The sequence below is a fragment of the Micropterus salmoides genome, unplaced genomic scaffold (genome assembly GCF_014851395.1).
Source record: "Micropterus salmoides isolate LMB-PRFRI ecotype aquatic unplaced genomic scaffold, ASM1485139v1 Ms_hic_scaffold_6, whole genome shotgun sequence".
Classification (NCBI taxonomy): domain Eukaryota; kingdom Metazoa; phylum Chordata; class Actinopteri; order Centrarchiformes; family Centrarchidae; genus Micropterus; species Micropterus salmoides.
Genome location: NW_024044348.1, coordinates 1,070,759 through 1,082,326, shown reverse-complemented (window position 1 = coordinate 1,082,326; position 11,568 = coordinate 1,070,759). Strand labels below are relative to the sequence as shown.

The 11,568-nt window shown below is 41.1% G+C and overlaps 1 long non-coding RNA gene across 4 annotated transcripts; it reads left to right on the top strand.

Annotated features, from left to right (window-relative positions):
* Nucleotides 1-282: 282 nt before the first annotated feature.
* LOC119890850 lies at nucleotides 283-2,813 on the top strand. Of its 4 annotated transcripts, XR_005442317.1 has the most exons (4): nucleotides 283-590; nucleotides 872-917; nucleotides 1,486-1,563; nucleotides 1,654-2,813. It is a non-coding gene; the product is annotated as an uncharacterized LOC119890850 (long non-coding RNA). The 4 variants fall into 4 exon arrangements; XR_005442318.1 differs by lacking the exon at nucleotides 872-917 and having other exon boundaries at nucleotides 395-590; XR_005442316.1 differs by lacking the exon at nucleotides 283-590 and having other exon boundaries at nucleotides 737-917.
* Nucleotides 2,814-11,568: the final 8,755 nt, after the last annotated feature.

Genomic DNA, 11,568 nt, shown 5'->3' with positions numbered 1-11,568 from the left:
GTTTGGCAGGTGAACCTCGTAAGTGGGCTGATTAAACAGTGACGATCCGAATCAGACAAACACACCAGCCATGAGACTTTTTGTTGGTTCAGCTCTGCAGCTACCAGAATCACCGTGTTTCTGCCGTTGCTTTACGTCATTAAACCACGGTTACGCTGCGCGATCATGCGCAGTAGATGTATTTCATTGGTCCAAAACTGGCTTCGCTGCTGTCTTTATTCAAATCAGCGGGGTGGCTTCGTCCAGCAATACACTGTGTATGGTCAGAATCACTTTTTAATAGCTTTTATTAAAAATGTTGACAAACAGCAACAAGAAATGCTGAATATCAAATGAAACAGTTCACAACAGGTGCTGGCACCTATTTCTTTCCACTTCAAGCACTGATTTTATATAAAATGTAACTACAACTTTAAATATCAAGTGTATGTAGTTAAAATGATTAAACACAACGTAAATATGTTTAATATAAAGTTAATGTAAAAAAAATCTAATAAACTTTATTAGATAAAATGTGCAACAGTAGAAGGAAACGTCATTTTGCCTGTATTCTTTTGACAGAGCTGGACAACAAGGACGTGTTTTCTGAGGTAAGTCCAGTCGTTTTTTTTTTGTTGTTACGGTGTAGAAATGTCATTTAAGAAACACATCCATTTAAATGTTTCATGTTTTACAAAGACCACTATTTCTTGGAAAATGCCAGTGAAGGCGCCGTGTTTTGCTAACGATAGCCTGTAAAACACTTGTACCTAGCATACAGTCTGCTGGAGCAGCTTCAGCCGTTAGCACTAAGCAGCCACGTGTGTCCGACTGTGGGTGACGGAGCTTGTGAATGGATGTGTGATGTTAGTTTTTGCTCGTTCAACCACAGCAGCATCATGCAGATGGAGGGCGCAGACTGGACTTCACACCTGTTGGTGCGTCTCCAGAACTCCGGACCGCTATAAAAAAACATCACAGGGACAGCATTACGTCTTTCTTTGTAAAAAGGCAAACATGGCTTAATGATGGAGATTCAGCTACTTTAGTTCTTTTATATAAGAAACATATTTTTGCTTGCACCTTTTCCAAGCAACCTCATAATCAAAGTATGCGCATATGGCATTGATTCAGCCTGTATTAGGTACCATATTCTCAGGTAAACCATATTACTCTGCTGCTTCATCTGTTTCAATGAAAAGTCAAGTCTTTGACTAAACTCAAATTAATCATCAGTTCTGCTCCACTGAATAGAGTTTATTTCTGTTTACCATTTTTAAATTGTTTTTTATATTAATGTATACTGTGTGCTACGTAGCAGAACAGAGTTACAGACTCTCAGAATCTGTTGTAATGTGACAAAGAAATCTACCTTGGACCTTTTGGTCATGTCACATACAATCACCAGTCAAACAAAGAATTATATTTAACATAATGTAAATGTTAAGAATTTTTGCATAAGTTCTAATCTGAAGCTACAGTAACGGTTAACTTCTTACTTTTGAGCTCAAGAGGGACCGTGTCCTCAGAAGCCTGTGTGATTACCTCAATGAGGACAGCAGGACTCTCATCAAGTAGTACTTGGTTAGTAATCAGAATTGATTGTGAACTCTCAGTGTTAAACATGTAATGTTTTCTTTATTTCAAAATGGTCAATTTATGTTCCACCATTAGGATGTGAACAGTGAGGAAGCTAAGAGAGAGATCGCACAGAGCACCATGGGGCTCTATCTGATTTGCAGAAAAGGTGCTGATGAAGAGGACAAGCCAGCGGATGCTGGAGTGGTGGTCGAGGTTGTGGAACTGCTGAGAGAACTAGGAAGTATTTGCTTTGGTTGTGCCATGCTGTTTGGCCTGATCCACACACTCAGCCTGAACTATCCTCAAATGTAAATTTTAGTTCTACCAGAAGGTTTTAATGAACCCAAAGGTGCAAACATTAAAAATTAAGATGTTTCAGTGAGCTCTTGTGCTGGATAGCCACATTTAGGCTTAACAGACTTAACCATTGTTCATGTGGTTTAAAAACACAAACAGCGTAACGACTTATTGGTCTGATTATTTCTGGCATCTTCAATTGCCACTTTGTGTTAACTTGCTTATTTTGTTAAGATTGGAGTGTTATAGATATTGAACCTCTCTTGGACCAGTTCTGCGCTGAGATGGTATACTGTTATACTACATATACTTTTTCATGCAGGTATTAAGGCCTTTTGCCTTTTTCATGTTTCTCATGTCTGACTTGTTCCCATTCTGCAATAATATCTCTAAGACTGACACTTGACAATTTAATGTTTTACATTTTGCTGTAATCCAGGTCCCGTCTTAGAACTGTAAGATGTTCTTGGAGGGGGACGTATATATGTGTGTGTATTGTAGATTGTAAATGGAGAACAGCATTATCATTTTTTCCCTATGTGCTTGGAAGATGGAGGCCTGTGCATCACGCCGTCGGTCAGTCAGCAGTTAGGTCAGGAGGACCATGTCCAAATATGTAAACATGTAACTTGAGGTTGTATTGTTCAGACTATGTTATCATCATATTAGTGAGTATTTGATAAAAGGCTCTTTTGAATGGTAATCTATGTTTTTTTAAGATTATTTTATGTATTTTAAGTTACTATAGTAGAAATACTTATTCCAGTGCCTTATTTCTTTTCTTCTTTATTTTTTTTTAGCCTTTATAGTACAGTTAGGTTTATTATACACTGGAAAACCTTGTGCACTTTGTCATTAGCCGTTGTTTTTTTGCAATAACAGGTCTTGCTGCTGTAATGTTAAAATTACTATTGGCCATGGTTGTAATGATTATAATAGATCTGCCAATAACAGTTCTTGTACGTGTTGCTTTCTGATTTATTACAGGAAATAGAATAACTAAATTGAAATGTGTGAGTATAATACATATATAAACACATAATGTTTATATAGGAGTTTACATTAATTTAATTCAATCAAATCTGACAAAGTTATGTAATTTATTCAAACTGATTAACCATGATAGGAAAACATTGCATTACATGTGACCCTTTACGTTGAACTTATGTAATACAATTAGATGTAAAATTTACATGCAATTAAAATACATAATTAGTTTTTTGAGACAGGGGAGGAGGTTTGCGACACCACCTACAATGCTGTCCTTTCATCCCTTCCCAGGAGCTGGAACAAATGCTTACACTATTTATTCTGGACATTTACCATGGCCTTTTGGATTTACTTTGCCTTGTTTGGAATTACTTTGTCGGGTGACCTTGTTTGATGGACTGCTTCGTTGGGATTTGTTTGAACACTATTATAAGACTCAGCCTGCCCTGTTTGTGTCTTCTGCTGGGTCCAAAACCTTTTTTCATGAATCGTGTCTGTTTAATCCATTATATTAATCCTAGGAATGCAAAATTACTATAGCCATCACCATCCCTAGAATAAAGAATACATTAATTTATTGTAAACTCCATTGTTGGAAAGCTTTTGAATAAGAAAATGAAAATATTTTGGCATTTTGGTAAGATATCACATTGAGCAGTGGGGGGAGGCTTCGGCAGGATGCAGCGTGTGGGAGTAGTAACACAGTAAGTAAGACGGCAGGATCTTTATTGAGAGTAACCATGGCAACGGCTTCTGTGCACTATACAGCTGTAGCCTATTTAACTTAATTTAAAATGATAGGCTACATAACTTTACCTGATAGGCCTTCATCTAGTTTTGCAGGGACGCTCTGCCAATGTGACTTCCCTCCTGTTTATGTCCTCTTTGGTAACAGATTCTGGAAACTCTCAAACAGCGAGGACCAGTCTCTCTGCCAATGATTCGTGCTGCACATCTCATTCAAAAAGTTCAAGACAATTCAACTTCAGCGGCGGGCGGGCGTGTGCATGAGGCGAGCACAACCGTGACAGTTTAATGGGAATGCACCCGCTTGTCGCTACGCCGTGTGCTCTGAACATAGGCCCTAGACTGTTTCTGCTGCTTCCTGATAAAAGATGAATGTTTTTGCTGATACCTGCTCAGAAAAAAACCCAAGAAAACCGGTCTGATGGTTACTTTTTTTAACAAGCTATAGACAAAAGGTAACGCCCTGGCAGTGGCAAACAGCTTTGGTTTTATATTTTGATTTACAAGAAATATTTTATTGCTACTGTGTAAAGGGAAACACTGCTGGGAAAAAGCACCTTATTTGTTTAAAGTGTTTGCAAACCACATGTTATTGCACTTTGGTCTGTACAGCAGGACATTTAAATAAAAATACAATACAATGTGCAATACACTACTTTAGAATTCATTATTTAATGTTGCGCGTAACAATGCGATTAATCACAATTAAAGATTTTAATTGTTGCCCAGCACTAAAAAAAACAAAGAGGCTTTAAAGCAAAAAGGGGGGAGGAGTAAAAGGCATAATGTGTGTGTGTTGTAATATCCTATCCTTTTAACACACTGTTGACCGCTCTCCAAGAAGTTGTCAAAATAAAAATAGTCCATGGGACACAATGTTTGGGGTGCGTTTGTTATGGATTAAACTAAACTTTATTAACACATAGTCTAAAGACTTTGCCCTTCCAACGACAAAACAAAGATAAGACTCAAGTAACACTGAAATGAAATCAAACTGAGTATGTGCAATGTGAAATCAATCAGTCATACTTCTGAACTCTCTTTATGACAGCAGACAGCTGCTTAAGGCCCCGATCAGAATAATTAATAACGTTCATGTTAGCAGAAACTTGATCACAACTCACAGGTCTGAGACGAACGCAGGGCGCCTGCTGTGGCACTGTTTGAGGGCGAGAGGTGTACAAACACGCAGGAGACCGGGAAAGGTAGATCCTACATGACCCTCAGAAAGAGGAGACACTGCTGGTAGTAGCCCACCAGCTGGTCCAGTAGCTTCATCTTAATGATGGTCGGTTTAAGGCTTATTTGAGGATGAGTCGGGCCAGTTTGTTGCAGTCTCCGGACAATCCAAGCAACTATAAACATCCGTCAGTACAACTGTGTCTCTAAATTCATTCGATTGGACAATGGAAAAAATGCAAATGACATCGGGCGCTTTCTGCTAAGAGTTGTATTTTTTTCAAATCTGTGCGCTCAGAGCGCTCCTTCAAAAATGCGAGGCGCCCAGGGTGCATAAACAGTGTGCAGAAGACCAAACCAGAGCTAAAACCAAAGAGAATATTGGACTTAAATTCATTATTTGGACAGTCTGACTGGATCTTTAAATAGGCAATTCTTTGCTAACATGTTCCAAATAATACGTACGTACAGGGTTGAGTGTCTAATACTAATATTAGCAGCTTTAAAGCATCCGAAGCAACTACATTTGACCATAAACCTCTTCTGACAGGTATAGTGCTGAAAGTCTTCTCTCTCACACATGAATACTCACTGCTGTGCAGACTCCTGCTCTCTGGGTGTTAAGACAGTTTCTTTGAAGGCCATGTTAAGGAAACTTTTATATCTGATAAAGTCCCTCTCCTTCAGGCTGCAGGACTCCCAGCACAGCGCTGAGAGGCCCAGGGGAGCCGTGAAAACGTCCTCTTGTGAGAACCAAAAGGCATGAATATTACTAAAAGTGCTTAATGTTTAACCCCTCCACTGTAGCGCATCAATAGTGCAAAGCTTCTATTTCACTTTTTGCCGCTCCAGAGGAACGAGAAGTTGAGAGAGAGATCAGTGAGGAGCCTTGATGTAATTGGGTGATTTACTTTGCTCCCCGGGGGTTTCTATTCGTGAATCGATAAAATGGAGAAGGCTGTAAAATGGCAAAAGCTGAAAGAGCATCTGCAGGGAGTCATCAATCACGAGCTGAGCGTTGTGAAGCATTCTTAAGGACATCTAGGAAAGAAAGAAAGGAAGAGGAGGAGGTGGGCTTTAAAGGATGAACTGCTTTAATTCAGCTAGGGTCTTAGTTTCATAGTTTATCCATCGTTTGTATCAGTAGTAATAATAATAAGCAAGAACACAAGAGCAGAAGTGGAATGAATGGATTAAAGAGTGTGTTTATCTCCTCTAGCTAGCATAATTATTGCAAAAAGGGCAGTGTCAAAGTGAAGAACGGGAGAAGTCAACACTGCATCTGGTCCGGACCAAAGCAAGTGAACTAGTGGACTTTTCCTGGTCTGAATGCAGACTTGAGTGGTAAATCTGCCACTAGAGGTATGCTAAAACCCTGACAGGCGTAGTTACATGGGGATTTAGTGAACGGTCAATTAACCCAGAATTATCCTTTAAGGGAGGGCCAGTGAGAAACCGCCGTAGACCTACAGCTCTCTCATTTTTTCTGGTTTCCCTCTCGATCCTCTGTGATTCCTGCCGACATCCAGTCTTGCGACTGCTTCCAAATAATGTGAAAGGGTAAACCGGGCTGCGCAGCGCCTCTCGCCCATGGCCCTGCCCGGGTGGCAGGTTAATTATGTCTTATACCCACAGCCGGTTTGAGTGACAGCGTCAGGACCTGGTATGACATAGAGGGAAAGGGAGCTACTAATTATTTCATGAGCACTTGACGCTCAGAGTTCTCAGTCCTGCAGTCGTTTGGTAGGAGCGCTAGCTGCGGAGGGCATCTAAGGTTATGTGAGTAAGGAGTGAATGGATCTCCTCTGTAAAAATGTTATTTTCCTCGCTGCACCTTCAGGAGGGAGAGATAAGCAATAAGCCTTTGCTGTGAAGGTGAGAAGGGGATATTTCTGATTTACTTTGACATTCTTTCATCACACACTGGCCTCTTGTCAGGTTTGTCCTCTCTGAACTGCCAGAGCTGTATTTCAGGTAGGGGAGTTTTTTTAAGGGTGTTGCCAGTGGCTCGCTGCTCCAGCCTAATGAGCCATCTGGGCTTGTTGATGTACTTTGGCACCAAAGTCACACATGTCCTAGGAGGGCTGTCACGAGCCCGCATGGCCTCAAACCCAATAAAATGCATGCTGGGTGAAACGGTTAATAATGCTGCTACTGCGACATGCCTACATGTGCCCCCTCTGCAGTGCAGGTTTGACAATAAATGAAAAGAACAGATTTGCTGCATGTAACACACAAATCCCCCTGTAGGATTACTGAGGTTATGTGCACAAACAGACCTTGTAAACAGCACTGGGCTGCTGCATTCAGAGCGGACACACTCTTGCTTTGCTTCACGTGAATATCCTAACCTAAATCTTTTACTTTTGCTCACAAACAAAACTGAACAAATCTTGCCTACTGAGCTCACGTCCTCCAAACCCAACCACAAAACAGGCTGTCACTGCCTTCTAAACTGACCCATATGACTGGTGCAAACATGATTCCTCTGTGGTTAAGGTTTAGTTAACTGTAGGCACAGAAACTACATGGCTAAGAGAAGGAAAGGATTGTGGCCAGTTAAAAGAAACCGACTTTGACCACTGGTAGAAGACGGAGGTGAGAACACTGCATCTGCATCAGGGCATTTTACAGGTTCTTTACAGAGAGCAGCTTCGAATGTGTATATTTACGCATAGCTCACAAAGAAATGACTACGATTATGAGAATTATTAGACTGCAAACTGGCCTCACTCACATGCTGATGCATAATACATGTTAAAGATATATCGATTATACAGATTGCTTATTATGAGATGGATTTAGTTTAACTTCTGAAATTGTGCTAAAATCACATCATAAGGTTTGCATACCAAACAGTTTATTGGACTTTAATGAGGCATGAACAGTCTAGCAAAACCAGGATAGATGCATTATGAAGCCTATATTTACGGTTTGCACAAATTTGCAGCTGCGGCACATTTCAATATGTAAGTAAATTTGAAACAAATTAATTAGTTTAATGTTTTAGATCTGTTAATTAAGAGGTCTGAGCCCCCAAACACAGATTTCAAGACCCAAATCATAGGCGGAAACTTCATTAATAGAGACAGACACGAGTCACAAAGTGCTTCACAAAAACATTAACAGACATGAACGAAAACACAGAAGACAAAGTGACCACACGGGCCTGAAAACACAGTACCTAATAAAAATACATAACGCATACAAAACCCGCAATAAAAATCTAAAATACATAAAAGTAATACATATTATAATATATGGTAAATAAACAGTACATGACAAAAGTACACAGTACATACATAGTACGTAATAGTATACACAAAATAAATACATAACATGCAGATCTTGGGTGTATATCGGTACATAGTCCAACTTTAACCTGCCGTGTTAGGCATACAGTAACAAGGCCGCCAAGCTCGCCATAAAGCCAAACAACACAACACAGCACATTAAATCACTTTCACTTTGTACTATATCCAACATATATCACGTCGCACGACCCCACAGTGTTTCATGTCACATGACTGCACACAAAGACCAAGCATAATAGAATTCAGATGTATTTCTTACAATATTTTTATTTTATTGCTTTACTTAATACACTGTATATATATTAACAAGAACTATTTTCATTGTACCTGTTACACCCTGAATGTAGTGATACATTTCAGCAATGCAAACTCCATGTGTGATCAAAATAGAGATGCACACAGTAACAAAAGTTAGTTTATTGTAGTAGCAGTTTTATAGTGGATTACAGTAGAGGTATTTGCAAACAGATGCTATTATTCATTCCATGGCGTGTCTTTTTTGTTTTGCCTCTTTGTGTGTTCCAGTACGATTTCTAAAGGTTTGTACTCGTGCAGGCAGTTTGCTGTAATGCTCGAGCTCTAACTGCTCCATTCAAAGACATAAATCTGTGTGCCAGGAAGTTCAAACAGTCGTCTCTCGGCTCTGCTGGATAATTCACATCAGGCTCCTGAACACACTGAGACGTTGCCAGGTGATTTTTTTTCACCCCCTCGTGTTTGACTCGTGCTCTGTATCAGTGAACCATCACACTCTCTCTTTGTGTGTTTACTTAATGGAGCGATGTATTACACTGGCTCATTCATGCACACGGCCCTGCTGTGGTTTGTAACCTGATCATTTACATAGTAATCTCAGTGGAAGCTGTTCTCTGCTGATATCTGTTGGGCGGGAGGCTATAAAGTGATCTACTGTATCTCATCATGCTGCATAAACAACACCAGCAGAGCTGCAAGGAAGACATAGCAAATTACCAAAATTTGCCTTGAAGGGTTTTACGATCTGAACCGCACACGCCACCCTCTATCTTTAGAAACATTTTCATATCTCCCTGCTCTACAATAGATCTGCATGAACAAACAGACAATTTTCTCAGCTGTATCTGTCCTGCTGTCAGTCTCCAGAGACAGGAAATAGATAACGGGTCATAAAGTGAAGCCACAGCTAATGCTGACAACCTCACAGGGGGAATTTAATAAAGTCCTGTAATCGCAGGACGTCAGGGGGGTTGCGATGTCAGGGGTCGTCCGTGAGGAAGAGCAGCTTTAATTCGAAGTGTGCCACAGCAGCACGACTCTGTAAGTATTCCCGGACTTTAAATCACGCCGCTGTGAGGTCACCGTGCGCTGAATGCGAGATAAAATTCACTCTGAACTTCAAAGAATGACATTCATTGCAGCGGCTCCACGTGCAGCCTTGATGGATCTGTGTTTGTATCAGCCACATGGATAATGCAACAGATTCTTCCTCAGGCTCTTCTGTGTCTGAAAGCTGCGTCTGAATCAGTAAATCAATATGTGAGCGTAGTTTTAGTCTCTGGAATACATAAATATGGTTTCAAGGCAGAAACACATTCTCTTCTGTGACACGTTTTATAGAAACAGATTGCTGCCACAACTTGAGATTTATTTGAATTGTATTTAAATATGTTGTCAATACATTTCACTCATTTGGTGTTTGTAGAATACACTGTTTTATGGACAGAAACATACTTTTAACTTCTTAGATGTATCTGAGTGAGCTAAATATTAATCTGTAAAAACAGTGAAACAGTCACGCATACAGTTTTCTTCAAGGTTATTTTGTTTTTCTCTCACACAGACGTGTTTCTCTTTTTGTTTTCAGATTTGTGCAGTTTTAAACAAGTATTTTAATGTGCATTGTTTCTGGTACTGCAAGTGTAGGTACTTGGACTGACCCTTTGACCCCCTTTACACAGAGCATTAAAATGCGTTTAATGTTCTATAGATAGGAGGGATTAAGATCAGATTTGCCAAACCACCTTTGGTGAACGTGAAGTCACGCACCTTTGAGTTAAACACAATAGCTGGGAGAGCGCGACACGTTGAACACGGTGAAGCGTTCCTTCAGATTCACGCCGTGTTGAAGGAAACGCTTCGTCACGTTGGAGCTGCTTCCTCCCTCGCACTGAACCTCCTTACTGCAGTTTGCTGTGTCGTTCTCTTCTTTAGTGAAGCTGAGCCAAACTTTCGAGCGTTTGCTGCTGTCCGCCACGGTCCAGGACCAGAACCAGAAGGACTCTCTTCTTCACGCTTTGTTGACGTAACACATGAGGTGACGTTCGGTCGGCGTAGCAGCTGCTGGCAGATCAGAGACACTTTGATGGGCTGTAAGATGCTCACTGCAGTTCAGCCAGGAGCCGAGATTAGGGCTGCAGCTAACGATGATTTTAGTATTCGAAGCTTCGATAGATTATTTCAACGATTCATCGATGAGTCCTTTAAGAAGTACTTTTGCTTGGTGGCGACCGTAGCGGGATCAGCTGTGCACGTTTATAGGTGATAGATATTTATTAGTCCTTTCGGAAATTCATAGTGTGTCATACAGCAAACATCAGAGCAACAACCAGACAGCTGCTTTACAATCACTCGAGTGCTGCGAGTTATACTACAGGCTCGTGCAGAACACACGACTTTCAGCGTTGGCCGATCGCCGTGCCGTTCACACAACTTGCCGTCACATCGGCGGCAGTCTTGAAGTCGTCGTGGCGTTCACACTACGTGACTGATCGGTGACAGGGGGTCACACGCTACACGAGCTGACAGCGGCTGTGTCACCCGACGCTGGTCTTCAAACCACGTTTGGTCAAGAAAACACAGGTGAAATGTGAAACGGAAAATGAGTGATCCTGCACAGGAAACAGCTGTTTGTTATTCTAAAGACAAAGAATCTGAAAGGATGGATCAGCACAGGCAGGCAGCAGCAGTCTGAGCTACAGAGAGCAGCAGGGGATTAAAAAGGTGCAGCTCCCCGACACCCAGTTAACTCCTGACTGTGAGGTCACAACTCACGGCCCAAAAAGAACAACAAACGCACGTGGTCACATTTTCAGCTGAGGTCTGCAGCTTACTTTGGCTTCAACTCAACAATCAGTCCTGATTTCAGTTAAATGCTAAAGTTGCTGTTACTGTTAGCTTGTCTGTGGTCTGCTTGCAGAACACCGGCTGCTTTCTGATCAGGCGCCGTCGTGCTGTTGCCGAGACGACATAAGTTAGGTTTTACGGTGGACGGACGGTAACATTACAGAGTTGTTGTTTTCCTTAGCTTGTAATAATCCCAGACTTTGGACCCTTTCTTCTTTGTCCCTCGCTGTTTTCTCTCTCTTCCTCCACTTTGCAAACAGCGCCATCATAATCACGTCGTGTTCACAGCGTCAGCGCGATGTGCGACAGTTATAAATGTCCCTGTGAAACACTGTGCTGTATAGTTAAATGGATTAAACGCAGCATCAATGCAAAGAAT